This window comes from Ursus arctos, unplaced genomic scaffold, assembly GCF_023065955.2.
Source record: "Ursus arctos isolate Adak ecotype North America unplaced genomic scaffold, UrsArc2.0 scaffold_5, whole genome shotgun sequence".
In the NCBI taxonomy this organism is placed as follows: Eukaryota; Metazoa; Chordata; class Mammalia; order Carnivora; family Ursidae; genus Ursus; species Ursus arctos.
The window spans coordinates 71554803-71581352 of NW_026623067.1; the positions used below are offsets into that span (position 1 = coordinate 71554803).

The 26550-nt window shown below is 39.3% G+C and overlaps 1 long non-coding RNA gene across 1 annotated transcript in view; it reads right to left on the reverse strand.

Annotated features, from left to right (window-relative positions):
- Positions 1-26550, reverse strand: part of LOC113255117 (uncharacterized) — a 913389-nt gene that overhangs the window by 727591 nt on the left and 159248 nt on the right. The window contains exon 5 of the long non-coding RNA XR_007190393.2: positions 1953-2131. This is a non-coding gene — a long non-coding RNA (uncharacterized LOC113255117). The remainder of the gene's footprint in view (positions 1-1952; positions 2132-26550) is intronic.

A 26550-nucleotide genomic window follows, 5' to 3' on the forward strand; every position in this document is an offset into this window, starting at 1 on the left:
AGAGTTTTAAAAAGAAGCACTCCATCCAACAACTTTAAATTCATCACAGTTTCTATGATCCTTTTTTGGCATTACTTTATTTTTTAATATCCCAGGAACATCAGAGAGAGAGAGAGAGAGGGAGAGGGGGAGAGAACGAGAGAGAGGTGGTTCAGTTCGCCTCAGATTTTCTGTATTTCCTGGCACCATGTTACAAAGAATATGCTCAGAAAACATTCCCCAATCGGAAACCGGGGATGTACTGTATGGTGACTAACATAATATAATAAAAAAAAAAAAAAAACATTAAAATAAACAAAAAAAAAAACAACAAAAAAAGAAAACATTCCCCAATGGTCAACAGACAATCTGTGGCTGGAAGGAGAAAGTACAAACCTGGCACAACACTTTCTTATGCCCCAACCAGAAGTCAGAGACCCAGGGCAACTGAAAAGGACCCTAGGTAGACTGGCTAGAGTCCATCTCCAAAGTGATTTTGTCTGCAGGGTCCTCCCTCCTTCTGTGGGGAGCAAAACATGATTCAAAAGAGGGAAGGATGCCCTCTTCTTTTGCTAATGAAGTTACCCTCTAAAAACTTGGAGATAAGGTGGCCCTTTGACATTTAAACCAGCAGAATCCAGAGACAATGGCTATGGTTACTTAACCAGCTGTGAGAGACAGTCAAACAGGAAACTGTCATGCATGAACAAAGGGATCTAAAAATTCCAGAACTCCAGTCACCTTAGTTTCTAGAAGTCATCTCAGGGAGGCAGGACTAGAATGTGATTGTAGTGCTCAAAATCTCATATATTCTTTGAAGAAAGATAGTGTGAAGCAAGCGTGTGAATAGTAAAGGGAAATACAAATTAGTCATGAGTCCACTGTGTGAGTTCATTTGTAAAGAGACTCCAGGGCAGCTGGTAATCTTCTGGTGACATGTCCAAAACTCCCCTTGGCTCTCTTAGGCAGCTCTTTCTGCCCCATTCTTGATTTTAGCTGATGTGGTAAGCATTAGTCCCGTTTGCCAAATCCTTCTGGCTCTCTGCCTTCTGGAACTTTATAGAATGGCATTCCCTCCTTCTTCACAGCTAGGCATGGTCTTGTAACTTGTTTTTAGTCAATGAAATGTGCGTGATATAAGAACCAGTGAACAATTCACCACATCTCCGTTGCCCTGCCTTGCCTAATATGGACCATAGAGCACAGAGAAGGAGCCTCCGTCTGCCTGGGCCCTGAGTGAGAATGAGCAGAACTTCCCGGCTGACGAGTGGGGACTATTTGCCATGAGGAAAAAAAATAAACCTTTTTATTTTAAGCCACTGAAATCTTAAGATTATAACCTACCCTATTCTGATAAAATCAGGAATGAGTTTAAAGTGGTTAATCCCCTGCTTCCCCAAACTGAAGTAATGTTGGCAGTTACACTACTACATACCAGGAGACCGTAGAAGCCTCCAAATAAGAAAGGCTCATCTTGTCATAGCATCCACTGGACTCGTTAATTTTAAATGTTATTTTTATACTTGAAAGCTCCTAAGAGAGTAAGATCTTAAATGTTCTCACTATAAAAAAAAAATAGTAATTATGTGACGTGATGGAGGTGTTAACTAATGCTAGGGTAGTAACCATTTTGCAATATAAAAGTGTATCAAATCAACACACTGTAGACCTAAAATTTATACAATGTTATATGTCAAGTATATAAAGCTGGAAAAAAATAAAGCAGGTCTCTTGTGGAAAAAGAAATAAAATGTTATTTTTATATTAAGACAAACATACACAGACAAGTGCAAAAGTCTCAAATTTTTAAGATAAAATAGAAAACATTAAAGAATTTTGGAAGCATAGGTTTGGAGGGTGAAGCAAGGAATTAGAGCAGAAAAGGGATCTTTGAGAGGAGCAGCTTCAGTGAACACAAGAGGAAACTGAGATGCAGAGAAGCTACATGACATCCAAAGTCCCCAGCCACTTACAACAGTCCCCGTAGGCTGCTTCCAATCCAGCACTCTTCTGCCACATCTTGAGTGTGTAAGATAATCCTCCCAGTGTTCTCAGCAACACAAGGGAAGAAAGAGATTCTTATGCAAAAACCAGGCATCTTGTCTTTACAGTTCACTGCAGGTGATTCCTTGGGTTGGTGGCAATCAGGTGTCTACAAGATGGCAACAAGGCGACCCACTATTAAACTGACACTTGTTCATAGAGAGATCTAATACTATGTTTTCCTTTCTTCCCCAATTCCTCACTTTACCTAGGTGGAAAGATTTAAAAATTAGAGTTGCCTTCCCCCAGCATATGGCTCCAAAATTTTCCAGCTTTTGGTCTTTATTTTTTAAAAGATTTATTTATTTATTTGAGGGGGTGGGACTGAGAGAGAGAGAGAGAGAGAGAGAAAATATGTGCACATGAATGGAGGAGGGGCAAAGGGAGAGGGACAATCTTAAGCAGACTGCCCGCTGAGCATAGAGCCAGAGAAGGGGCTAGATCCCAGGACCCTGAGATCATGACCTGAGCCAAAACCAAGAGCTGGATGTTCAACTAACTGAGCCACACAGGCGCCGCCCAGCTTTTGGCTTCCGATCTTTATAATCTAATCAATTATCTACACTTTGGGGTCATCAAATATAATAAGCTATTAAAATATAGCATTATTATGTAACTGCTTCATTGCACATGTCTTGGTTCTTTGATTTGATCGAAAAGAGGAAGAAATATGTGTAAACCAAAGAATGAAATACATCAGGAAAAGTCTACATGGCAAATAAGATCTTCATGTCTTGTCCAGTTCTTAGTTCATCCACTTTCACAAATATTTCATATCTCATCTCCAGTGACCCAAGGAAGTATAGACAGAGCTTCACCTCTACCCGTCCACCACAATAGTCACCCCCAATGGTTTGCCCTTTGGAGTCAGACTAAAATAAAGGCCAAAACTCAGATGACCCAAGTAAGCCACTCTAGCAAGTGGACTATTTCACCAATGAAGCTGAAACATCAGCCAAGGCCAGGTGGTGGGGATTCTACAAAGCAGCAGACAGTGGTGATGTGTCATAACCAAAGAAAAATCAATGCCCAGCCACTGTCAACTGTGGACTCTGCCCTCATTCCTCCAGGTATAATCTATTTCCAGAAATAGTATGTGTTGCAAAGATGGCAACAGAGCATCCTTGACACATCAGGAGATATGACCTCAAAAAGCGTGTACCTATGTCTTATAAGCAAGTTTCTCACTGTAAATAAATGTAAAGGTAGAAGTAGATTTTGATTACTTTTGAAAAATAATACGTAGTTCTATTCATGTTTCAATGTTTTGGCTGTGTGGCAGGTTTAGTAGAGAGTGGAGAATTTTTGGTGATCTTTTCTGCATTAGTCAATAACATTGTAATCAGTTCACTTTTCCCAGCATCATAGAGGTAAACTACTGCATACATGCACACACATATGCACACACACATACACACACACTATCTTCCTTGTACTTTACTTTTTTTGGTTAACATTGTAGTCAATGTGCAGCACAGGTAGTCACCCATACGGAAGCAAAAATGCTATTTTAAAAGTTGCTTTCAGTTTGTTCCTGTTGTTCTAGAGCCCCAGTTCTCAACCAGGGGTGATTCCGTCCTCAGGACACATTTGGCAATGCCTGGGGACATCTTGGGTTGTCATGACTGGGCCAGTGATGCTACTGGCCTGCTGCTAAACATCTTACAATGCACAGAACAGTCTCTCACAGAAAGGAATTATTACGTCCATGATGTCAATAGTGTTGAGTTTGAGAAACCTTGATCTAGGGGTAGAAGCAATATATCATTTTAGGAAATTACCTTAATTGCCTTTGTTTTATGCAAAAGAAAAACCAAAGTCTTATTCTGAAACAGGGAATTTCAGACTAAGGTTGAATGATGGCTTTTATGAACAGCATCTCTGTGGAAACCAGTATGTTGTTAACTTCATTTTAAATTCCTTGGCTAGGATGAGAAATGAAAAAGGAGGCAAGAACAAATGTCCCAGATTTCTAGAAGGAACTGATTTGAGAGGACTCCCTTTAAGGGAGATAAAAGGACCCTGAGCAATGTCATCTAGGCAAAGGGCTAACCAGAGTCAGTCAAAAGGATGCTTCCTGTGATGAACCTGCCAGATGGCATCTAGAATTGATGAGGTTTGAACCAGTGGTAAGTTTTCCTTTTTCATATTATTGTTCTCTTATACTACCCTCAAGACTTCAAAAGAAGTTTTGTAAAGCACCACAACCTAGTGTTTGTTGTGGTTAGGGCATAAAGATTACCAAGCAAAGCATTTCATTCGGGCAAGGACAGGTAAAAGTAAGGAGAGAGCCAGGGGAAAATGGAAAAGTGGTGATATTCACATGTAAGCTATTCCCTGAGGGGCCAAAGAGGGAAAGAGGGTTTGGTGCACTCACCCAACAGCCTAACGGAAGTTCTACAAGGCCGTGGGTAAGTCTATGAGCCAAAGTTGGCAGTCAGAGGCGTCATGTGTCTCCCAGGAATGAGTCTCCCCTAGTATGCCCGCCTTGCTCAGTTACTGGCTAGGAAGTGTGGCCTTGGTGTGAACACAGCAATAGATTTCAGAGTGCACCAGCTGGGGAACCATATATTAAAGTCACTGCACTGGGAGGTCTGCTAGGTACATTATCATGGCCATCTCACAAATATGACCTTCTCCAGCTATTTGACGGGGTCCTCTGGACACCAACTTTCAGCCCCATCATCTGTTCAAATGCCCTCCTTTCAATCACTTGCATTGATGCTGTAATTTTTGATAAACAACTCAGTAGTAAATAGTTTCTACCCAAATGAGAGTTAAAAGAAAGAAAAGCCAAATCCTCTAGGATCACCAAAGCAGTAGGAGAAAACTAGCAGACTTTAGAGTGCCTAAATCAAGAAACCCTTCACCTATATGATGCTTTCACCTGGGACTGACCCAGCCTGTGCTGCTCAGAACTCCAGCTCAGTACCTCAGCAGGACACCAACCTCTGTCATACAATGATTGCCAGTTCCCTTTCCAGACTTGGAATCACTCCATTAGAGACCCATCATTATCCACTATAGAACTTCTAAGAGAAAATTGAGTTGAATAAATTATTAGCAATTTCATAATAAACTTCAAATCATCTTCCATACATTTTCCTCAAACTGCCAGAGTAATTTGTATATTAAACATTTAGATAGTACCATCCTTCCTTGTCAAGTCTCCCTTGTGAGAGATTGCTAAGCAAATAGGAGACCATTATATTTCCAGTAGAGTGTAAGTTCAGAAAGGCCTCAAGGCAGACCGTGAGCTGGAAGACTTCTCAAAGGTTTGCCAGCCCTGCGATTTTATGATTTTATGATTTCAGATGAAGAACACAATACAACACTGAGAAACCTTCCCCACAACGGAAAAGGAAGTCAGTGGAAAAGCCAGCATTAGAGAATGCCTGGCTTCTCAGCTATCTCCTAAAACATGAAATGTATTTTTGAACCACAGATAATCATGTTGGCCCTTTATTCAGAACTTCTTGTCAAAAAAGGGGATAGTCGAAGATAGTATTTGTTTGCACTTGTAAACATTCCAAAAACAGCATGCAGAAGGACAAGTGAGCCTTAAAAGACCATCATGAGATATTTGGTTTCAGAGCTGGACAGAACTTCAAGCATGACTAGCAGTTATGTTTCAGGTAACAACTGTGGACCTAAGTTCATTTCTTCCTTGGGTCTTACACAGTGTGTTCATATCTGCCAGCCCAAACAGAAGAAATATTGATACTGTGATTCTAGACAAAGTTATAGTCAAGTTGGCCTCAAACACTGGGAACATCAGAAACGTCCTTTAGTGTGTTCTTCACACAAATCCATATGATTTTTGGTTGCTCTGACATTAAAATTACTGTACATATTGTTTCCATCCTCTTCTGTTTGCCTAGTGCTAGAACACAGAAATGTTATTAATTCATAGAGTGAGCACCCGTGCCAACACGCATACACACACACACAAGCACACACACACACACACACTCATGCACGCACTCAAAAAAAGCTCAGCTTGTCAACAGCTTTGGCGGAGTAAAATACAAATGATAATTAGAAACATGTGTCCCCAGCAAAGAGGCACAGAAACTAAAAGGTCATCTTTTTCCAAATGACCTAATTAGAAAAGCCTGGAGTGCTGGCTACAGTATAATGGTTTTACACAGCTTTTAACTCAGACTTCCTGTTTTAAAACAGTGCAATTTACTGCTCCTGTAGCAAATATGAATTGTCACTTAATGGCAACAGAATTACGCCTCACAACACCACCTGCCTCCAGCAATCTCCTCATTGTTAGACCCATCAGCTGAGGGCTGCTGATTTACCATCCCAGAATGACCATTTAGAACCTAGTGCCAGGACTGCTGCCAACTTGAGAACAAGGATTTCATGTAGAAGAGAGCCCACGAGGTACTTTACATTAATGCCGACTGAAATATGCATGAATAGAGCAAAGGGAAAAGCAGTTGTTCCGAATCAGACTATCAGTGAATGCTTCTTAGATTCTTTTTTCTGGTCCCAGAGCTAAGATTTTGATGCTGAATAATTTTAATTGCCCAGAGACAATAGACACACACTGGCTCAAAATGCCGCATGGTAGAAACTCACACAGGCACCCAAATAGAATTGTCGTTTTAAATAGATGCCTCTGTAAATTTGTATTTAATCTCTCTCATATTTATTCAATACGTTGTGATGTTTCATTAAGTATTCATTTTGCTTGTCTGTTTCATTGCCTCAGTTCTCCCAACTGAAACACCTACCTAATGCTATGAGGAAGAACATTTATCCTAGACGCTAAAGAATTTACAATGCTGTAACAGTAATGGGTGCCCAGCTATGAACTATTTTTCCCAACCTCTCTTGTAGCTAAGTGTGTGGATTAAATTTTGGCCTACAGGACACGAATGGAAGGGATGAGTACAACTTCTGAGTCACCTTCGTTCGTATAGACTGCCTTGAATTCTCTGTCCCCCTGTCACTGGCCGTGGAATGGCGATGACTAGAGCCACCCTGGGTGACAGAGCTACTCTGACAGCACTGCACTATCACCTATACACTGCTCCATGAGAGAAAAATGAACCGCTATCATCCTTTTTTTTTTTAAGATTTTATTTATTTATTTATTTGACAGAGACAGAGAGACATCCAGAGAGAAAGGAAGCACAAACAGGGGGAGTGGGAGAGGAAGAAGGAGGCTCCCAGCAGAGGAGCCTGATGCGGGGCTCGATCCCAGGACCCTGGGATCACGCCCTGAGCTGAAGGCAGACACTTAACAACTGAGCCACCCAGGCGCCCCTGCTATCATCCTTAAGACTCTATGGAGCAGGTATATTTTGGGTTTGGTTTTTTTTTTTTGGAACCCACACACATCTTTTATTTTTTTTGTACTTTCAAGTTTTTATTTAAATTCCAGTTAGTTAACATATAGTGTAATATTAGTTTCAGGAGTAGAATTTAGTGATTCATCACTTATATATAACACCCAGTGCTCATTGTAACAATACCCATCACACATTTAGCCCAACCCCCTTCCACCTCCTCTCCAGGAACCCTATCTCTTTTTCCCCCCTCTATGTTCATCTGTTTCATCTTTTTTAAAAGATTTGTTTATTTATTTGAAGAGAGAGAGAGAGCGTGCGAGCAGGGGGAGGGGCCAAGGGAGAGGGAGACAATCAGACTCCCCGCTGAGCAGGGAGCCCAACTCAGGGCTTGATCCCAGCACCCGGAAATCATGACCTGAGCAGAAATCAAGAGTCAGACACGCAACGGACTGAGCCACCCAGGTGTCCCCACCTGTTTCATTTCTTAAATTCCACATATAAGTGAGATCATATGGTATTTGTCTTTCTCTGACTTATTTCGCTTAGCATAATACACTCTAGCTCCATCCACATGGTTGCAAATGGCAAATTTCATTCTTTTTGATGGCTGAGTAATATTCTTCTTTATCCATTCATTAGTTGATGGACATTTGGGCTCTTTCCATAATTTGGCTATTATTGATAATGCTGCTATAAATGTCAGGGTGCATGTATCCCTTCAGGGCACTATTTTTGTATCCTTTGGGTAAATACCTAGTAGTGCAATTGCTGGATCATAGGGTAGGTCTATTTTTAACTTTTTGACTGTTTTCCAGAGTGGCTGGACCAGTTTGCATTCCCACCAACAGTGTGAGAAAGTTCCCCTTTCTCTGTATCCTCACCATCTGTTGGTTCCTGTGTTGTTAATTTTAGCCATTCTGACAGGTGTGAGGTGGTATCTCATTGTAGTTTTGATTTGCATTTCCCTTATGATGAGTGATGTTGAGCATCTTTTCATGTGTCTGTTAGCCATCTGTATGTCTTCTTTGGAAATATGTTTATTCATGTCTTCTGCCCCTTTTTTAACTGGATTATTTGTTTTTTGGGTGTTGAGTTTGATAAGTTCTTTATAGATTTTGGATACTAACCCTTTTTTTTTTTTAAAGATTTTTTTATTTAATTGACAGAGAGAGACAGCCAGCGAGAGAGGGAACACAAGCAGGGGGAGTGGGAGAGGAAGAAGCAGGCTGCCAGCAGAGGAGCCTGATATGGGGCTTGATCCCAGAATGCCGGGATCATGCCCTGAGCCGAAGGCAGACGCTTAACGACTGTGCCACCCAGATGCCCCTGGATACTAACCCTTATTCCAATATGTCATTTGCTAATATCTTCTCCCATTCTGAAGGTTGTCTTTTAGGTTTGTTGATTGTTTCCTTCACTGTGCAGAAGCTTTTTATCTTGATGAAGTCCCAATAGTTATGTTTGCTTTTGTTTCCCTTGCCTCCAGAGACGTGTCTAGCAGGAAGTTGCTATGGCTGCTGTAAAAGAGGTTGCTTCCTGTGTTCTCCCCTAGGATTTTGATGGTTTCCTGTCTCACATTTAGATCTTTCATCCATTTTGAATTTATTTTTGTGTATGGTATAAGAAGGTGGTCCAATTTCATTCTTCTGAACATTGTCCAGTTTTCCCAACAGCACTTGTTGAAGAGACTCTCTTTTTTCCATTGGATATTCTTTCCTGCTTTATCAAATGTTCGTTGACCATATAGTTGTGGATCCATTTCTGGGTTTTCTATTCTGTTCCATTGACCTATGTGTCTGTTTTTGCCCAGTACCACAGTCTTGATTACTACAGCTTTGTAATATAACTGGAAGTCTGGAATTGTGATGTCTCCAGCTTTGCTTTGCTTTTTCAAGGTTGCTTTGGCTTTTAGGGGTCTTTTGTGGTTCCATACGAATTTTAGAAGTGTTTGCTCTAGCTCTGTGAAAAACGCTGGTGGTATTTTGATAGGGATTGCATTCAGTGTGTAGATTGCTTTGGGTAGTATAGACATTTTAGCAATATTTATTTTGCCAATCCTTGAGGAGGGAATGTTTTCCATTTCTTTGTGCCATCTTCAATTTCTTTCACAAGTGTTCTATAGTTTTCAGAGTACAGATCTTTTACCTCTTTTGTTAGGTTTATTCCTAGGTAACTTACGATTTTGGGTTCAATTGTAAATGACACCAATTCCTTGATTTCTCTTTCTGCTGCTTTATTGTTGGTATATAGAAATGCAACAGATTTCTGTATGTCAATTATGTATCCTACAAATTAACTGGATTCATGTATCCGGTACACTTTGTCATAGCAGATTAGCTTGCATCTCAGCTGATAAAATGGACCCATCAAGAAGTTGTACCTTCTCATTGTGCCTTTGACTTTGTGTGTCTTAATTGTTTAGTTCATCAGTAAATCAAAGAGAAAGTGATTTTAGGCTAATCCTTGCTAATGCTTAAACCTAAATCAGTCTTTAAGATCAAATATAGTTCATGGAATCTTTTCTGTAAAATGAGGGGATGACTGTTGTTGGAGTTTCAAAATTCTATGGTCTAAGGTTCTATACTGCACTGTGACTTGAAGTAGATCAGACCTCAATTCTTTTTCATGCATTATATCAAAAGAGATATATCTATAAATTCTGTTTTTATAATTTCCCAGATAAAAAGACTTTTGATTCATGCATTTCCTTCATTTAAACTTTTTTTGCAATATTTTAAATTCCTCTCTTTCTACTGGTTCCTTCTCTGTACCTTTAGTCACACAAAGATCTATTTCAATTTATAAAATCTTTTTATTGGATTCTTCTGCCCCTCAGATAATTTTATTTTATATATTCTTTTCTCTGTCCAAATTTATACATGCAAAAAACATTTGTTGAGCCTCTCCTCTGTATCATGAAATAAAGGGATTGGGATACAAAGTAAAATTCTTGAGGATCTCACCATTTGGTAGCACTGGGCTGTTTTAAAGAATCTCCTTGGGTTTGCCTCGATTAGCATGGAAATGCTATTCTGCTTCTCATACTTCAGCTCTGACCATTCCATTATCTTTCTTGGCTGTTCTTCCTCTTCCAATAGCCCTTAATAGGGGTTTCCTCCCACTCTCAGTAGCAGGTCCTCCATTGTGTCTCTCTACTCTCTTCCTTTGGAAATCACATCAGCTCTCCAGCTTCAATTACCATCTCTTATGAATGATTCTCATCTGTCTCAAGGCATAAATTATCACCCAAGTTCAGGTACAAATTCCCAATTATACCTCATTACCATACTGCCCTTGAAATTCCAACATGTCCAAAACTAACCTAAATTCAGTTTTCTTACACATACTCTCATCCCCACACTCTATCTAATATATTCCCCTAGTGACATGCATACCAATTTCCTTATCTTTCCCTCTCTCTACATAGGTTAGCCAAGCCTTCCTATACAACAGTAGAAACAGAAGTTTATTTGAAGCAACTTATTTCCTTGGCTGCCTTAATTCAAGCAACTCACTCATGGTAAGTGGAAAGCAAGCATTTGCCTTTTCTCAGAGCATGGTTTCTTCCATGCAGGGCCAAGTAGTTGGGAGAACAAATGAAGGAATGTCAATGAGCAATTACATAATTTACTACCAACATTAACCTGACAAGAATTAGTGGGAGAGGTAATATGCTCAATCCCCAAAGAGTTCTCAAATACTCAGGCTTCGATGAATATATTTATAAAAGCATTTCACTGCAGAACCAATTAGATAAGTATTCCTTTTCTTTCCATTTTTGTATTATTATATAATGGGAAACAACATGTTTCCTTTCCTTTCTTTGACTATGGCTAATGTAAAACTTACCTGTCTATTGTCCTCTTACTTTTGGTTTCACTTTTTGCCTGTTTTTCTTGGATTATGTGTTACATGTTTACATATTTCAAAAAAAAAAAAGGATGAGACTTACGACTTCTGTCTTCTTTTATACTTCATTTCACACACACATATTTCTTGTTTGCTTTAACATTTAGAATTCTTAGATGCAAACGGACACAGAAGGATTCTTAAAGAATGTTTATGAGTGTCTAAGATCACCTAAGGGTCAGGCTCGGAGATTACTTAGTCAGGAGCAATGCCCAAACCAAACTGAAGGACTACCGGGAAAAGACACCACCTACAGCCTAGGGCACCAGAAAAGGACACCAGAAATCATTCTACTGCTGCTCTGGAAGGCCGGATGTCTCTGCTACCATCTTCACCTGAAATGACTTACTCCTTGTGCCTACTTTTTCCCACTGCTCATCTTCTAAATTGAAGCCTCACGGATGACTGTCTGATTGGAGATACCTCAATTACATGACTACATAATATCTGTAAGGGAAGTTGTGAAAGTGAATTACTGCCCTCACTTTAGAGAGGGACTAATAAGGTAAGTTATAGCATCAAACTAGAAAGGGTATTCAAAGATTCTATGCAAATAAAAAGGTCTGACAAATGTCTACTACATTCATTGGCTTCCCTGCCCAACTTCTCTCTTCGCCAATATTGTTGTATTTTACCAAATAACCAAGGTTTCTACTATCAGTCATGGGTGAATCTTTTTTCTCCTTCACTTCGTCAATCCTGCTGATGAATAATTATTTTCAAGTCATTCACTACATGTCCAGCATATATGTTTTGGTGCTGGGGGGATTCAAAAGAAGTATAGCCATAAATTCTAAAACCAGGAATTAACATATTGAAAAAATAAAGTATTATAAGTGGTAAAATAAATAAATTGATTTACTATAACAATTTTGAAGAGAGATCTATCAGAGTAGATAAAGAATTCAAGAAAGGAAGATTTTTACAGAAGAATTTGATACTCTATTGGGCCTTAAGTTTGGACTAAAGATCAGGACTGTACATACAAACTCACTTGTGTTCTTCCTAGGACTTCACTAAATAGTAGCAATATGATAGAAAATTATGAACCTATAACAAGTGTTACTTATTCAGGAATCATGACCAAACCATGATGAGGGAATGTCCAGGAAAGATCTTCCAGTGCTGCCCAGGCTTTCAATATAGAATCTGGAAGGATCCACTAGCAGACTATAGGTTTTGACAAAATTATGGAAGATGTTAAGTAGATAGAGAAATAATACTGATGTGGACAAAACCACAGATTAGAAAGCTTTCACAGAAGGTTGCAATTAATAAAGAGGTCAATTAGCCCCCACAAACTCTAGACTCATTTGCCATGTACTATAGAAAACACTAGTGACCGGTCTCTACACTCTGGGAAGGACAATGAATATTTCACCTCTGGAAGAACTGAATGAGCCCAGAGAAAGACCACCACATTCTGACACACAGCACTTCTCCAGCCATAAGCATCAGCTCCCCACACAATAACTTCACAATAATCCCTTGTAGTCCATGAGCTACATTCAAAAACACAGAATTCCCACTCAGTTGTTTTGTTTTTGTTTTTGTTTCTGTTTTGTCTTTCTTTTAAATATAAACAAGATCATCAGATTTGAAACAAATGTTCAAGGTGTAAGAAAGAAGCAAAAAATCAGCCCAGATATATGACCACAGAGAAAACAAATACTGAAAACATTTCTTAAACCCCTAATCATTATGTTGTGCTTATAACTCATAAATAAGGTGCTAGAAAAAAAAAAAAGTCAGAGAACAAGAAAGAACACTTAAAATTAAAAATGCGAATGAAATAAAAATGTAAATGATGGGTTAAAAGATAAAATACAGATTGAAAAGATAAAGCAAAAGAGAAAAAAAGATGGAAAGTCTGACAGAATCTATGTAAAATAAAACATTGTGATCTAGGAGATTGAACAAGTGACAAAAAGAGAACAGGACATATGGAGAGAAGGAAATTATCAAAGAAAAGTATAAAATAAAATTTCCAAAGCTTATGAGATTGGTTTCTACCTTCAAATACTCTACTCAAAGAACAAAATATTAATAAGTAAATGGAAATAGTCATACCAGATGTCCTAACAATATTTCAGAACACTATTTAAAAGAGGAGATTCTCCAGGGTGCTTGGCTGGTTCAGTTGGCTAAGCATTCAACTCTTAACTGGCTCAGGTCATGATCTCATGGTTGTGGGATGGAGCCCCATGTTGGGCTCCATGCTCAGTGGGGAATCAGCTTGAAAGTCTTTCTCTCTCTTCTCCTTCTGCCCCTCCCCTAGTTTGCACTCTCTCTGTCTCCTTCTAAAATAAATAAATAAATCTTAAAAAAAAAAAAAAAAGAGGGGATGGTAAAATTTTCCTATAAGAAGAAATATCCAATTCTCTTATGGAGGAATTTAGAACGCCACTTCTCAACAACACTGAACATTAGGGGGAGAAAATGGAGCGATGCCTTCAAATTTCTGAGGGGATATAATTTTCCACACTGATTTCTGAAGAATTTAACCAAACTACAAACAAAGTATGTACATATAAAGACACTATCAGACATGCAAGAACTCATACAATTTTCCTCTCACACATCCTTTCTTGGGAAGTTATTTGGGAATGCACTATAGCAGAAGGAAGGAGAAAAACAAAAGATATAGCTGAAAAAGTAAATCCAAAAAAATCAGTTGATTCAAACCAGGAAGGTATTGAGAGAAGTCTAAGATTACTGCTTTATAGCAGGTTTGGTGATAACCATCCCTCATGGCAAAAAAAAAAAAAAAAAAAATAGTCATGAGGACACGAAGAAAAACATTTTAAAAACTTGAAAAAAGTATCTGACATGTTAAAGGGTTTTCGAAAAGTAAGTGAAAAATTATTAGAAAGAAATAAGGGAACAATCAAAACTTCAGAAAAAGCAAACATTTAGAAAATAAAATGAGAATAGTGATTTACTTCGATCTGGAGAGAACAAGATTCACACAGTCATAATAATGAAAACTGACTTGACTAAATATCATATTACTGTATAAAGAGTATAGAAAGAGGAAACAAGGAATTTAAGAGGCCTTTATCTTACATTCAGGGCAGGAAGTAAATAGTTTCTAAAACTGTTCATCACAAAATAGCAGCATAGAGTTAAATAGCGTAAAGCGTTAAAGATTCTTTCCTCTGGGGTGTAGTCAAGGGGGTGAGGGAGCAAGGGAGAGTTAGGTCTTCTTTTGAGCCTGTCCATGCTATTTGCTTTTTACCACGTGTTAAATTTCAATGTGCTTTTGTTTTGTTCTTTGTTTGCTTTGTTTTGTTTTTTAAGTAGAGAGCTTAGGGGGGTGAATAGGATTTGGCAGAAGGAGGGGGGAAGGCACAACAAAATCATCAAGGAAAACTGAAGACATAAAAGTACAGTGTTAATTCTCAGGCTCAGTGAAAAGCTTTATTGAACAGAATTGAAGTGTTACTGTGGCATAAAACACAGCTTGAAAGGAAAGGTGAGGCCAGTAGCTTGTTGGGAGCCTTCAGACATACCTGTCTGAATAACACCTGGATGAAAGCAATGTTTTAGGAACATCTGATTGGCTCTACTGTGCAAGATGACGGGGGGGGGGGGGGGGGAATTCCACTTTCAGTGTCCCCCCTAGTCTCATAGGTCTGGTCTAGTATGTCTGCCAATTCATTTTCCCCTCATAATCAGAAAGCATAACCATCATGCACGCCTTTCATTTGTCAACAGTGCCATGATAAAATCCAATTAGGATTCAGGGCTTTTCATGATCAGGATCAGTGCTCTTCACTACCAGCTTCTCACTAGTATCATCTAGGAATACTTTAAAAAAAAAAAAATACATCACTTCTGGGCAACATCTCAAATCAGACTTTCTGGGTAATGGTTTTCAAAATAAGGTCTCCAGGATGTGAGGGCGATCTGGCTGCGACATCTGTCACCCCATTGATCGCCAGGGTTGATTCGGCTGATCTGGCTGGCTAGGCGGGTGTCCCCTTCCTCCCTCACCGCTCCATGTGCGTGCCTCCCGAAGCTGCGCGCTCGGTCGAAGAGGACGACCTTCCCCCATAGAGGAGGACCGTTCTTTGGTCAAGGGTATATGAGTAGCTGTGCTCCCCTGCTAGAACCTCCAAACAAAGCTCTCAAGTTCAAAATAAGGTCCCCAGACTAACAGCATCAATGTCACCTGCTGGGTCCCACCCCTTAATTTTGAGTCAAGCTGGGCCCTCCAGGTGATTCTGATACTTGCTAACTAAGAAACACTGGTGTATGGTATACTGGTTCTGGTTGAGGCTTTGGAGTCAGGCAACAAATTATATGACGCTGAGCAAGTTGCTTGGACACTTTAAACCTTGATTTCCTCATACAAAAGAAAAACATGAAGATAATAATGTCTACCTAACAGGGTTATGGAAAGGATTAATTTGAATAATAAGTTCAGTGTATAAGAGCTCAATAAATTATTCTAAAATATGAGGGTTTTTTTTAAAACTATATACTATATAAACTATATACTTTTAGACTACATACTATATGAACTATAAACTATATAATTTTATATTCCCTATGGTCCAGACAAGCCAGTCTACTTACCATTTCGTACACCTGTGTCCACATTGTATTAAATGTCAGTAAAGTGGTTTTTCCCTCAAGAAACTCACAATGTAATGGAGAAACACACATATTCACACACTAATAAAACTTAATAAATGCTGAAACTCTCATTTAAACAAAATGTGATTAGAATAAAAAAAAATTTCAAATTAAGTCTTCCTTAAAATGCCTCAGAGAACAGCTTAAGGGAGAAGGTGAAACTGAAAGACTGGTAGGGTATCAGCAGCTAGAAAAGGGGACGACAAGAGTCATGCTAACAGTCACAAGAATGTGTGGCCAGTTGAAGATAATTCCTTCCAGCACATTTAGTGTCTTGCACTGGCAGACCCCTCTTTCTCCTACTATTTCCTCCTCCCACTGATCTTAAGCTACATCTCACCTCTATCATGAGCAGGACAGGCAGTCTTTTGAGGACAAACATGGAGTCCATTACGTGGCGCGTCAGGGGCATGCCTAGACCTTCAGCTGAGAATTCCAGACCTCTGGCCCCACAGCCTTTCTACTCTTTGTGTCCTCTCCCCTTCTCATCCAGCTCCTTTCTATTTCTCCCATCCTGCCCTCACCCACATCAACTCTAGGCCTCTGAGCTCCCTCTATACCAAGAATGCCCTTCTCCTCGTGTCTTTCAAAAATCACATTTTACTTTTGGGTTAATATTTAAATGTTATCTTCTTTTTCTAATTTTCAGATATTCCCAACCAGAAATAGGGTATTCCTAAGTAATCTCAGAGCATTTCTGCATTTATATTATAGTCCTTAACACGTGCATGCTTGATACAGCTACCAGTATGCTGTATTTATGAAACCTCATAGAGCAGAGATCACATTTTGTTCATCCTATTATGGTCCTCTACAGTTCTGTATACATACGTTTTCAGTTCCTGTTAGTTGAATTGTACGGAATTGACCTCTTGCCCAGAAATCTTCAGTTATACCCATGTGTCTATGTCATCAAGTCCAACAACAGAATCTTGCCATCTTTATGGCTACATAGTGCCCACTCAATTTTATTTCCTACTTGACCCCAACACAGATATACCAACACAGCTTTATCAGTGACTCTCAGCACAGTCTGCACATTAGGATCCCCCAGACAGCTTTTAAAAGTTCCATTGCCTAAGTCCCCAAGTCTCTCTACCAAAGATTTTTTAAATTGGTCAAGGGTAGCTCCTAGGTGTCTGGATGTTATTTTATTTTTAAAGATTTATTTATTTGAGAGAGAAAGAGAGAGGAGGGGTAGAGGGAGAAGGAGAGAATCCTTAAGCAGACACCCCCCTGAGCACAGAGTCCGATGCAGGGCTCCCGGTAGGGCTCAATCCCAGGACCCCGGGATCATGACCTGAGCTGAAATCAAGAGTCAGTCACTTAACAGACTGAGCCACCCAGGTGCCCCAGGTCTTTGAATTTTAAATAGCACTCTAGAGTATTCTAATGTACAACCAGAGTTAAGAAATGAGTTAGTGTATTTGCCTCACTTGTTCCTGATAGCAATTCATTCACTTTTAGTAATGTTTTCATGTTCCTCTACCTATTTTGGTAACTTTTAGACACCTCTATATTTGAATAGGATTCAGTAAGTAATCTCACCTCCTTTGGGAAGCCTTCTCCCCCACTAACCCTATCTACTCTAATCTTCTAGAGTTTCACATTTATTGACTTACTATTTCACAGTTTCACGGATTAGTGCTTGACTTTCCATTGCAAATGTCTGCAGGGCAGGAAATCTGACTTGAATTTGATAAATTTGTCACACTTTCAATTATCTCTTTGATTTGAACACATTTTAGGATAAACACTCCATACGAAATAAATAAAAATAATAAAACTAAACGTATAAATATATTCTGGCTATATTTCTGTAACATACTGTTAAGAGCCCAAACTCGAGATTCCGGTGAACCCGGATTTGAATCCAAGCTCCAGCACTGGCTAGTTGTGTGAACTTGGGTAAGTTAACAGTTCTGAGTCTGTTTTCTGATATGTAAGAAGTTTGTAATACTTCATTAAATTATTGTGAAGATTAAATGAAATGAGGTGAGTAAAATGCTTAGCAAAACATCTGGCACATATTAAACAATCAGTTCATAAATATAATTATTATTTTGGTGAAAATTTCATACCTAACTCCTTTTAAATCTACACTTTCTTGAGAAGAAGGAACTACTTTTTAAGTATTTTCTTCAGAAATAAAGACAAGTGATTTTTTTTTTTAAGATTTTATTTATTTATTGGACAGAGATAGAGACAGCCAGTGAGAGAGGGAACACAAGCAGGGGGAGTCGGAGAGGAAGAAGCAGGCTCATAGCAGAAGAGCCTGATATGGGGCTCGATCCCATAACCCCAGGATCACGCCCTGAGCCAAAGGCAGACGCTTAACCGCTGTGCCACCCAGGCGCCCCAAGACAAGTGATTCTTAATGCTTTATTGCTATATCTAACCAGATTATTTCCCCATACCAAAGCTTAACTGTGTTATTATTATGTTAGAATGTTCATTACATGTAATGTTCTAAGCAATTTCAATGCTTATGGATGTATCATTGCATTATATGCAGTTGCCTACAATTTACAGATTTTAATTTAGTTACTAAATAGTAGGAAATTCTGATTAAGAATTCGCCAGAGGGGAGAAACCAAATTGAAGGGGAGTGAAGTCCGTATCATGGGCCATTTAGCTGAATTAAACCCAGCTTCCATGGGATGGTACAGAGAATGATTAGAATGCTACATCTCCAGTTACTACAAACATTGAGTCGATTACCAACCAATCTGCATCTCTACATTTTCACACTCACCACCCATGACTTCAGAACATTTCAATAATGAAACTCTACAGGGAGAAAAACTTTGAGTGTTTTTTCTTCACCTTGTGTAATCTCACTCAGCTATCTAACATAGTAGCATTGCCCCCAAATGACACCACTGAGAAAGATGGAAAAAAGGGAGCAGGAAGGGAAGGAATGAGAGCAGGAAGGAGGGAGGGGAAAAGATCACAGATCACAAAGCACAGGACTATAAAAATCAATGGAAATTCATTATAAAAAATACAGGGAAAAAATGTTCGGATTTATTTACTTTGCTTTGAACCCTACTCTTCAAAATGTTTTATTGTTTTGCTATTTATAAAGTGTTAAGAGATTTCTACAACAGAAGCACTTCACTGTTTTATTAGAGATTATTTTAAAATGAGCACTGAGCAATTTATAGAAAAATCCATGTTCTCTTTGGCTCATGTGATTCAACCCTACCTGTTAAAGGCTCAATAAACTGTTATTGCTTCATATTATTGAATAGTTGCAACTATGAAAACAGAAATATAACAGCTTCACATCCCCATTCATTCTTCACATCCGTCTCCTTCTAAAGCTTTATTCTTTCCTTCCTTCACCAATGTCTTTACTTTCACTGTGTACACACATTCACATTCTTTAAAAACAGTGTTTTCAGATCAAAGCACAAGTTTTCATCTGAAGTGTATGTGTTTAGCAATTAAAAAGGAAAAAAAGCAGCTTGACAGGTTCAGATTTTTACTGTTCAATTTCACATACTTGGTACAACTGAGGACCATTCAAATATAGAAGCAGTATAATACACACGAACTGTATATTTTTTTTCCCTCAAAGCACACACTGAAATAGTTGGCTTATTGCCTAAGAGTCAATTAAAAGAATTTTTAAAAAATTTTAAGAACCTCATCTTTGAACATAAATTACAAAAAAAAAAAATTCTCTTTTAAGTTTTTAGTTTTTGGTTAACAAATTTAAGTCAAAAACAGAAGTAGTAGCGTCTGTTGTTTCTGCCTAATAATTAGTACGGGCAGCAGGGTTACAGAGGTTAACACGAGGAAATCATTTGTTTCTGCCTACACGTAGGAATAGGAAAACACTTTTCAATGTAAACATACTTGAGATGCTGTGGTATATTGTGAAGAGTTAAACTGTGGGTCTTGTGTAAATTCCCTTGTCTGACAAGCCAGAGCATGTTTCAAAGGCTATCTATGCCTGGAAGCTATACCAGGCAGAGAGACTCCCCCCACCCCTTTTTTATGTGCATTTGGGACACAGCAGTGATGGTAATATGTATTATGAATGAAGTGCAGAAATTAAGAAGAGCAAAGGAGAAAAATGATCTTTTTTCCTGTTAACGCAAATTGGGTTATCGCTTGCTCTTCCGAAGGCCAAAATACTCTAACTATTGGGAAGCCAATGAAATTATTTCCAGTCTTATGAATTGACACAGCAGAACAGAAGATCTTCTTCATTTAAAAACTTATTTTGCAGTCAAAATAATCCCGTCAAGCCTTCAGTATTTGGTGGCGGTGTTTGGTGGCAGTGTTTTGATCTTTGAGAAAGAATCCACAAATTAGAATGATTTGGGGACCCACTCACCACAAAGTGACCAGTTAATTTTTAGAGTCCGCATTAGTGCTAGCATAGCAACACCTACTGGTACGTTTATGAAGTAAAGTTGAAACCAACATGGCCAGAAATCGGTTCCTCCATCTTAATACAAAAAATTACAACCTGCTTTTTGTCTGTGATATTGACACATAAAAACGACTACTTCCAAATTAAAGAATGGAAAGGAAAACTGTATTTGTTGAAGAAAAATAACTCTAGGTTTAGAGTAACACTAAGGTGATTGTTGCGTTTCTCTGTAAACTACAGTTGCCATTCAGCCTGCTTCTGAAAATGACGTCATATAGTTCTTGTTTGAGACTGATCTCCGTCCCCTCCCCCTCCATCTCCCTGTCCTCCTCCTCTCCCCCTGCTTCCCCTCCCTCTCCTCCTCCTCCGTCTCTCTCTTCTTCATACATTCTTTAAAGGGAGTCTACACAGTTACAGGAAGCCATTCAAGAGAGTACTGAATGGATTGAAGTAAGCTGAGAGGCATCATGTTTATTTTTACCACAGATATGAAGTCTAGTCACCAAACAATGAATAATACAGCATGTAATGTCATAGTCTGCCAGCTCTACCAACTCCTAAACAACATCTTAACTTAAAGAGACATTCCGGAACAATAAGGACCACATAGAGCTGCAGCGCGTATAACAAGCACCAAAAGGAAAATACACCCAGATCACTACTAATCCCGAAGTTCAGTAGAATTTGACCTCAGCGATATTTAGAAAAGCCATAGCTCCTGTTAAATTCTTCTGTTTTGCAATAATTTCTTGAAAAAAACCAGCCCCCAAAAAGTAAACAAGAAGCCACATGCTGCTAGTTAACCAAGTTGTAAGCTGGGACACTGATTGGCTGCCCCTCTGTTTTCTCGGGAAAGGTGACATCAAGTGTTCATTCACTGTCAAGTGGTCCACGGAAAGGATTTAGGACGTAGGCAATACGAGCTCTGTACTAAACCATGAAAAGGCAAGGCTTAAGGGAAAATAAAGAAGATCCAACCGAGGCAAGTCTGGTGAGTCTCCAAAACCCTGAAATAAAAACCCTTTCCCTCCTAGATAAGGTAGTGATTCTTCCTTACAGTCTTCAAGGGTTATATAAACTGAGTGTCTGCTATTCCTAGTCTGCAATTCTACACTTCAGTTAAGTTGGACTCCAAAACAGTTTCGTTTCTTTAATTACCAATGTGGACACAGTCATAATCCCTACAGCAAATTTTTAAGTATCCCATTTGGCTTAGAGCTGCTGAGATTGATGGCCTCTTAGGGAACATCAGGGAAATCTGTGCTCCCGAAGCACAGAAATATGTGGGTTTTGAACAGAGCTGGAAAAAGTCTTGACCTTTATCACCTGATGCCTGGCTTCATAGGGCCACCTCCTAACTGCTCTCATTAATACTAGGCTTACCCCTTTCTGAACATTCTTGCCAGATTTGTCTAAAATCCCGCTTTTACCAAGTCATGTTCCTTCCCAGAAACTTTTTTTTTTTTAAGATTTTATTTATTTATCTGACAGAGAGAGAGATAGCCAGTGAGGGAGGGAACACAAGCAGGGGGAGTGGGAGAGGAAGAAGCAGGCTCCCAGTGGAGGAGCCCGATGCGGGGCTCGATCCCAGAACTCCGGGATCATGCCCTGAGCCGAAGGCAGATGCTTAATGACTGAGCCATCCAGGCGCCCCCTTTCCCAGAAACCTTACTTGCTCATCTGGCTGAAGATTCTTCAAACTCCATAGCTTACTGTGTGCTGTTTTCCAGTCTTCTTTTCAGTCATGGTTTTTTTCACTAGCCCCCTAACACGAACCTTCCTCCCCTGTCAAGCCAACCAGCAAGTTACTCAGCCTCTCTCTCGTGCACACGTTCATTAATATTGCCTCCAGGTCCTAAGTGGTGCTGTTTGTCTCCTCCTTGTTCTGTTATTAGCGCTTCTACCCCCTCACCCACCCCTGCATCAGTGCTTTCGCCATTCCCTCTAGGTTAGAAACCTCTGTATAGACCTTAAAACAGTTATTCCAGCCACACATGAAGAACTCCTCTGGTTTCCTTACCAAGTTTCTACTGTTCCAGATATATACTGCCTTGTAACTTAATTTTTCCTCTTTAAATGCTCCTTCTTCTTAATGTCTTAACAAACTCCTCCAGAATAGAGATAGAACTTTACACTTTTGTATACATAGCCTCTGTAACTCCAAAAACAAATCAAGAGGTGAAAAGGAGAAAAAAGTAAAAAGCTTCAAAATTGCTAGAATTACACTCTGAGAATAATACGACATAACATCTAGAATAAAAAATAACTCATGTTTAAGCACTCTCACAAGCATTTGCTCACTGACTAAAGTATTAGTATCTTTAAAAATAGAGCCAAGAAATTCAGGTAACTCTCATAGTTTCCACAGGAGAAGAAAATAGGAAAGGCCGTGGAATCAGAATGTGGGGCATCTGTAACACCTTCCCAGTGACTCAGTAACCTGTACTTAAGGAGGATCCAGCTCCTGAAATATTGCTATGGTATAGTTTCTGTAGCTTACAGTCTTATTACTGTACTTTTCTTTCATTTCTTTTATTGTGGCAAAATAGATTTATAATTGCTGCATATTTTAAGAGTGGCTATAATTCAGATCTCCCTAGTATTTCCCCACCGAATATTCATTTTTCACTTTTTTAAAAAAAAGACTTTTACTATTTATTTACTTGAGAGAGAGGGAGAGCAAGCTAGAGAGAGAGCACAAGCGGGGGGCGGGGCAGAGGGAGAGGGAGAAGCAGACTCCCTGCTGAGCAGGCAGCCCCATCCAGGGCTTGATCCCAGGACCCCTGAGATCTTGACCTGAGCCGAAGGCAGACGCTTAACCGACTAAGCCACTAAGACGCCCTCCTTTTTCACTTTTTAAAACAGTTATTTTTTTTGGACTTTTGTACTTATTAGGAACATATCTTGGAAAAAAAACTGGGGATTCCTTTTAAAAACTGCTTAAGAGGGGCGCCTGGGTGGCATAGCGGTTGGGCGTCTGCCTTCGGCTCAGGGCGTGATCCCGGCATTGTGGGATCGAGCCCCACATCAGGCTCCTCTGCTATGAGCCTGCTTCTTCCTCTCCCACTCCCCCTGCTTGTGTTCCCTCTCTCGCTGGCTGTCTCTATCTCTGTCAAATAAATAAATAAAATCTTTAAAAAAATAAAAATAAAAAATAAAAATAAAAAATAAAAACTGCTTAAGAGGTTCATGAGATCATAAATGTAAAAATACGCTGTGGAACATAAGTCACTCTACAAGTTCCATTTATTTTTATTATTGTTACAGATATTATGGGATATATTTTCCTCATAATAAAATGCATTTGGCATATCACCAATTAAACTGTCTTATACTGAACCCTCTTTTAAAGCACACTGAAGGTCCTATGCATTCCAGTGGTCCGTTTTTCCTACCATGACATCTCAAATTGCTCTTATAGGGAAGTCAAATGTTATGATCAACGGTTTGTGATGAACTTGCTTTTGGATGTTCTTTCACTGCAGTATTTCTCTCCAGTCAACAGTTTTGAGCTAGCATCACTCAAGGTTCTCAAAGGGTAGAAGATAATAAATAATCTTCAGCGCCCCAGAGATCAGCAGGCAAGCCTGTCCTTCCCACAAATGCTATTAAGTCAGGGGGCTTCTCAGGGGGAACTGGAAGCAGGAATGGACGGTGGAGAAGAGAAGAAAATGTGGCATTCATACCACATAATTTCTGTATAAACTACTACGTGAACCAAAGTAACATGCCTAAAAGCTAAACAAAGTCCGCACAAACTCTGTTCAAATCACTGGCATAGAGGAAGATAAATAAGCTACTATCGATCTGCATCCTCTTTGCTCTTTAGATCTCACTTGACACAACACAATGGTATTTCCCTTTGGGACCCCAGTGTCTTGATCTGAAAACATAACCAGTCATTTCTCAGCGAGGGGCAGAGATTAGTTTTGTTAACATCTGTTTTTTAGGCTTCTTTATGTTTAAGTTCTTGTTGAAACCTCCTTGATCTGCCTACCAGGGAATTGGAGTGCCTACCACGTGCCTGCTGCCTAAATCTCTGTTCTCTTTATTTGTTCTACAGAATATTGATTTAGATTTTGGCCTATTCGCATTACTTTCAACTTTTAAACACTGGCTCTTATAGCTAGAGGAAACACTTTGCTGAAGCTAAAATGATCACCCAAGAGAACTTATTGGGGAAACACATAGACCAAAATTAGCCCTTGGCTCTGAATGTACAGCTCCCATTGAAACCAGTGGAAGCTGAACTCTGAGGATTTGAAGACACATTTTCCTTTACATTGAATATAAAGGCTTTTTGAAAGGGTTGGGCTTATTTGAGTTTCTGTTAAAGAATCTGAATTAGCTCTTTGTCATATTATAAAAAGAGAGGCAGCATTTCTTCTCCAATTTGTCTTCTAAGGGTTCTTTTGATATCTAACAAAATTGCAAAGACACCCTTTTTTGTTTCTCTACACTGATTGTTTAATATTACAAAGGACCAGGCATTACACCAAGCACTTTCAGTCTTCTGTAATTCCTATGACATTTTATTATAGCATTCTCTAATCTTTTATAACCAAAATAGCAATAAAAACAGAGTAATGTTTAGAATCAAGATGGGAGAAGGAGGAAAAGATGGTAGAAAACTAATAGTGTGATGCTTGGATGATAGAAACATTTTAAGTTCTGACTTTACCAACTGACCACTGCCATAAATCCTTCTCACTCTTCAGAAAGCTCTTTTATTGGATAATGCTGTTGAGAAAGATCAGATTTCCAAATGCCTCACCATGTAGCCAATCTTACTGCTAACATGCTCAGAGTGAATTAACAGCTACAAACTGACTCGAACAGTCTGTGGCTCTATACAATCTGAAAGAGGCAAGTGGTGTGGAGATGTTGACCACAGGAAGCCTCCACACCAGTGCTAGTCCCCCCACAGCAAGCCTCAGCAACGAAGCACTCCCTCCCCTCGCCTCAGGGCTCATCTGGGTGCCAACACAGCACCCTCAGGTTGCTAATTTATTCAAGAGTCTTGCCCTCTTCCCATCTGACCACAAACATAAAATGCATGTCATATATTTTGAGGTAAGCAAGGGCAACAGCCATGCCTCACTTAGTTTTGCATCTCTGTCCCTAACTTTATTCCTATACAGAAGCAATTAACTAATGTCTCCTGAATTTGAATGTATGATGAATGAGAGATGCCAGATGAGACAAGCTACCTTATGGGTTCATAAAAAACAAACTTCGAAAGACCTAGAGAAAATTTAATCCACTTCTCTGCTTATAGAGTAAGACTATACTTATACCATAGGCACAGTCTACGTAATAGAGCAATTTAGGGAGCACAGAGATAGAAAACTGACCTAGCCTAAGAAGGCAATAGAGGGGTTCCTGGAAGCTCTGAATCTTGAAAATCATAAGAGCAGGTGTGTATGTGTGTGTAAGTACTTCAAGCAAAGACGACATTCAAGCCAGAGGCAGAAGCATTAACACCGGCATGGAGATATGATTCTGTGTAACAAATATGAGTCAGGCTGCAGAGAGCTTGGCAGAGACTAGACCATCAGGAACCTTGGCTGATAAGTTAAGGGGCTTCAAATTTTCCCATCAGCAATGGGCAACCACTAAAACACTTCGCCCTAGACATGACAGGGTCAAATGCATTTGGTTGGTTGCTGGAAGATACAGTTAAGGAGAACAAACCTTCAAGTATTAAAGTGAAGGTTGAAGATGTCACAAGAATTCAGGTGAGAGTAAATGAAGGTGAAAACAAGAGAAGTGGTAGTAAAGACAGTGTTGGAAAGTGAAGTCAAAGGACTTGGTGAGTAATTATCTGGGGAAGAAAGGGAATTGGAGTGGGGAAGATGGCAAAGAAGCAAAGATTAATGAGTCAAAGGTTTATGACCTGGGTGACTAGCTGGTTAGTGTCTCCACCAAATGAAAAAGAAAACACTAAAAACAAAAACAAGCAAAAAACCAGATTTTGTGAGAAGAAACATGGGTAAAATGAGGAGAGTGTCATGTCAAGCAAAACAAGGGAATGAAGTATTTTAAGAAAAAGAGAGTATTACAGGGAATGGGTATATTTAGGAAGGAGTCATCATGGAGTGCAACCATACAAATAACTTGATCTTGTCTCTAACTGTCCCTTTAAGTTTGTTCAGTGATCATAGCAATTCTTCCCCTCTAGAAAAAAATTCAGAAGTTCTATGACTTTTCTCTCTCTTTTCAGGTAATAGAAACCATAACAATCACTTAAGTCACAAAACTTTAAGTCACAAATGCATTTTT